Source organism: Coturnix japonica, chromosome 12 (genome assembly GCF_001577835.2).
Source record: "Coturnix japonica isolate 7356 chromosome 12, Coturnix japonica 2.1, whole genome shotgun sequence".
Lineage (NCBI taxonomy): Eukaryota > Metazoa > Chordata > Aves > Galliformes > Phasianidae > Coturnix > Coturnix japonica.
The window spans coordinates 61,266-66,598 of NC_029527.1; positions in this window are offsets into that span (position 1 = coordinate 61,266).

The following is a 5,333-nucleotide window of genomic DNA, read 5'->3' on the forward strand; positions in this document are numbered from 1 at the left end:
AGCAGAAGCCCAGGGATGTTTGTATCGGGTCAGGCATGGCAGAAGCTCAGTGAGACTCACAGGTAATGTTTAATTGCATTCCAACTGCAGCGAAAGCAGTAGCAAGGGTAATAAACGAATTATAAGCTACATTATGAAGCTGACAAATGCCGCCCACTCATTACCTGTCTTTAACCACTCATTGCTAGCCAGCCTTTGTGAGAACTGATTTTGCTTTTCAGTGTCCAGCTTGTTCACTTAATATCATTACGTTACATGTAGCAATCAGCCCTTCCTTGTGAAATAAGAGGAAGATGCTTTTCCCTGGGGCTGTTCTCTGAGTGGTGAAATGTGGGTAGCTCTGGGCTGGAGGATTTTGAAGGACACAAAAGCATGATGTGGCTGGGAGGTCAAGACTCCTCCTGAACAATGGGAGTGGGATGTAGGTATCAGGAAGGCATATTGTCACTAGGGCAAAAAGGCTGTGCTTTGTTCATCTCTGCGGTACTGAGGAATAGTACCCTGGGAAAGAATGCTGAGAAGAGACGCCTTTTCTTTTTTCTTTGGATAATTTCAGGTCTTGGGAGTGAGCTGTGTTGCTGTATGATGACAGCTCACTCTGTGGCTGCTCCAAGCCCCAGGTGTTGCAGGAAGAAATCCTGGTAGACTTTCTGTAGGGATGTGTTGAGGCTCCTGCAGAGAGGAAAGGGAGAAAAAAAGGATCAGCTAAGCTTCGCTATTTTCTTGCAGTAGCTTGAGTTCAGGAGAGCTGAGGATGCTCAGTCAGAGGAGAGAAGCCTTGGTGTCTGGTTGCTGCCATTGCATTGTGTCAGTCTGTACCAAATACTATGACTGCACTGTGCCTTGGGTGCAGCTGTTCTTCTCTCACTGGCATAGGCACCCTATGCTGGGACCCTTCATGGGTGGTGTAGCTGAGGCCTGCAAGCAGAGAAGTAAGGTGAGAATAGACTGGGAAAACACTCTAGGATCCAGCTACCCATGGCAAGCCAGAATTTCTATTATGCTCTTAAGATTTTGAGATATCACAGCTGTGTCTCTAATGGGTAAATAGTAAGCTGAAAGATGGGAAACAAAGATTGAAAGGTGATGAGCCAGCTTTACTGATGGAGAATTGACATCAGTCAGCAGTGACAAGGGCCTGTCAAAGGCCAGAGCTGTTGAGTGGGTCTGTTGGTGGTAAAGAGGACTAAAAGGCAGCTGAAGTACACTGCTTGCTAATCAGAGCAGCAAAAAAACACAAGCTACAGTGAATAAGAGTAGTAAGTCTGTGTAATGTTGGGTGGTGGGGTTGTGGCATAGGATGCTGAGAAAAACAATCCAGAAGGGATAGGGAGCAATCTTAAGCCCGCTTCACTTTCTCTTAGATTAAAACAAGATAATGTCACTTGGTGATAAGATCTTAGAAGCAAAATGAACTGGGCTATAGGAAGAAGGTTTGAGTAGCAGCAAAACCCAAAACCACCAGCCAGTTAATTCACGTGAAAACAATTCACCCTGAGAACAAACCATATAAATTCACCACGTAAATCTGTAGTGAGCAGCAGTTTATGCAGGTTAGGGTAAGACTGGAATAACTAATAAAAACAAAATCCTTTGAGGGCTATGAATTACCAATGCACAGTCCCTGGCTGAAAAACTCTTGGAGCTGCAAATAGCTGGAGCCTGGTAGAAAGTTTGTTATGAAACAGCCATGCTGTTGCTCTATTCTTACTTTCCCAGGTGCTACTATCAGCTGTTGGAGACAGAGCAGGATGGAGCTTGGTCCAGCCTAGTGGCTCTGATTCTTCTGCTCTTGTGAGCAAACTGATCTAGCTGTAGTTGTCCCTCTTCATTGCATGGGAGTTGGACGAGGTGACCCTTACAGGTCCCTTCCAACTCAAAGCATTCTATGACTCCAAGACTCTGTTCTAGAATAAGCCATGTGTGGTTGACTGTGGCTGCATGCTTGTGAGGAAGTTTTATGGTGGCTGGAACTTGTCCTCTCTCTCTTTCTCTGTTTGGAGAAGAAAGATGCCTAAGTACATGGCTGGAGGAGGAAAATTCTTGAAGTTATTGTATGTCTGTTCTTGAAAGAACATTGAAATGCATGGGCAACGTACTGTAGGACAAACAAAGCAGGGAGAGAAACTTTTGCTAAGCAAGCGTCCTGGAGTTCTTGTTCTTCACCACCACTGGCTGCTGAAATTAACAGCTTCCTTAGGTGATGGAAAGCTATTCCTCAGGTCATTAAACCTGCCTCGCATTTTTCTGAGTAACGCTAGGGCAAGGCACAATTTCCAAAAGTGTTTCCTTTGTTTGATCTGTCATCTCTCATTGCTGTGTAAGGAATGTGCTTCTGCTTAAAGGAGAAGAGGGTGACATGGATGTAGCTGGGCGGGCCAGAGCAACTTATCTCTTCAAAGCCCCTGTGTGCTACTTTAAACCATGCTATAGTAGGATGAGACACTGTTTGGGAGAGCAAGAGTAAGATGGTTTCCTAATGTTCCTGTTGATCAAATGGGCCTGCTGAGTCTCTTGATCTACTGTAGAGATATGTCACAAGGAGGACTCTCTCTTAATCCTCATAATCTGTTGTTGCTGCTTCCTGCCCACGTATACTAGTTATTTCCTATCAATAGGGAGTAACCTCTGTGGAAGATAGGATCAGATTCCCAGGAATCAGGCTGTGGTAAGAGTGAAAGAAGACTGAGGAAACTGTCCCAGTTTTAGGCTAATCTTATAAGTACATGGCTGGATACAAATAGGAAGGAAAATGTTAGCTTTAGTATCTGGTGAGGGAAAGATCATCTTTTGCTAAGAGTAGTCTTAGTTGTAACTTTAGATGTTCTAAGGCTGCTGTTTGATCTCAACTTCAGCAGAAGGGATGAGGCAGATTTTACTTTGTGTCTCTGGAGGATGAGCCTGAAAAAGGACAGGGACAAAGGGGCTTCAAAAGCTGTATTTCATGTTGCTCTTGTACTGATTGAAACTACAGATGGAGTGCTTTTTGATTTCTTCACTTGGTTTTGGTTAAAACACTACATGAAGAGAAGAAAAAGGGCTGTGTGGTTTCTTATTTTTTTCTGAAGTAGACGTGCTAATGGGTATTACTGTTTGGCATTTAACATTGCAAGGAGACTGGTGAAAATACAAAAGATGACAAGTCTTTTCTTCTTAGCTGAAGTGGGTTGTCAGAGGTCTGGAGTTGTTCCTTTCTCCTACCTAAACCTGGAACTGGAGCCTGTAGCAGTCAGACTCTCAGCCTGTCCTTCCTTCTTACCTTTCATGTGCATAGGGTGGACTGTGCTGGAACTGTTTGTGGTGGGAAATTCTCTCAAGACAGTTGTTTTTATAACCCTTTTTGGACAATCTGCAAGACTGATGAATTATCTTCTATCTTACATGAATCACAACACCATACGCAAAGCCTGCAGTTGCCTCTATGTGTTTAATTTGCAAGCAAGACGAGAGCATGTGCGTGTTTGTGAGAAATTAATTACTTTTGCAGGGGCGTGTGAGGTTCTTTACCCATACATTCATGTGAAGCTGTTGTTGTAGCGCAACCTGGTAACCAGGCACATGACTACAATGCAACAAGGCACGGACACTGGTTGTTCATCTCCACCCTGAAGGTGGTGTTGCAAGTTCCCAGAAAATCCCATCCTGTCCTTGCAGGTTTGGACTTGTTTGGCTTTTCACTATCTATCCTCTTTTGAGGCGCTTAGTTCAATTGGTGCTTGTTGTTTTATTTATTGCCCAACTCTGAGCTGGTTGCTACTTGTTCTTTCAGAAGCTTTACAGACTTTGTCTTAGACTGAGTTTGTGAAGTAGAGGTGGTGTCCAGAACCCCTTCTGTTTCTTAGAAGGTTTCAGACTCTTTGAGTTAGTCCCAGGAGAAAAGATCACACCAGGCTTGACCTAAGAAGAATGATACACCAAAAACACACCAAAAAATGCACACAGTCCTTTAAGAATGCAAAGCCTTCTAGACCAGGAGACTTTGTGAATCAACTATCAGTTGGTGTGAGGAACTAGAAAGGGAAATGTTTAATTGTTGTGTTTATGTCCAGTGGAGCTAAATGAAGCCTGCGGGGGTGAAAAAGCTAAAAAGAATTCAAGGGGAAATCAGCACATAGAGCTTCTGGCTGTGTGTGCAGCCCTGTCTGAGAGTTTAATGGGGATGTTAATAGCTTATTCTCAGCAGTGTTTGTGAAATGTGAGTCGGTAAATTTGGGAACTCTTTGCCTAACTTTCATGCTTAAAATTAGAGAAATGTGGCCTAGATTATTAAAAAGCAACTGTGGAAGTTTCCCCAAACCAATGCTATGATGTTCTATAAGCAGTGCCTAGAAAAGCAGATCCCTTAAGGGTGTCTCCAAGAGGAATACAAATCCAGTAGGTAATTCAGATGATTTTTTCAGTTTGGAAGTTATGTGATTTGTTGACCAAAGGAACTGTTTGTGAATTATCTATTAAACATGTTCACATAGAACATACACTGCATTAGTGAACAGTCATCAAAGCTGAAGTTCGTTCATGGCTAGTAGGTGAACTGAGAATGGAGCTAAATCCAAATTCTGCAACTAGTTTTGCCATCCAACTGCAAAGAGCAAAATGTTTAATTAAGGTCAGTATTGATGGGTTATGAAGATCATGTCTGTTTTTATTACTATTGGTTTATTTGGAAGAGATGCTTTGGAGCATCTTACTATTTTTAACTCCTTTTGGAAGGATGCCAAAAAGCTACACCCATCTGAATGACCTGGACAGGCTGAATCCATGGGATGAGGGCAATGGGATGAAGTTCAACAAGCCCAAGTGCTGGGTGCTGTGCTTTGACCACAACAGCCACTCTTGGGGCAGACTTGCGGCAGGGAGGCTGGAAGACTGTGAAACAAATAGACCTAGGAGTGCTGATCAACACTTGGCTAAACAGAAGCCAGCAACATGCCCAGGTAGCCAAGAAGGCGACTGGTATCCTGGCTTATATAAGAAATAGTGTTGTCAGTAGGAGCAGGAAAGCAGTTGTCCCACTGTACTCAGCACTGAGAACTGTGCTGGGGGAACTGGAGAAGAGGAGGTTTGGGGTGACCTTATCTCTCTACAGCTCCCTGGAGGGAGGTTGTGGTGAGGTCAGCCTCTTCTCCCACATAACTGGAGATAGGACTAGTGGAAATGGCCTCAAGTTGCAGTACAGTGAATTCAGATTGTATGTAAGAAAAAAAAAAATTATTATCTGAAAGAGTGTCCAGGTGCTGGAATGGGCTGCGCAGGGAGGTGGTGGAGTCACCATCTCTGGAAGTGTTCAAGAAACTTTTAGATGTTGTACTAAGGGATGTGGCTTAGTTTGGAAA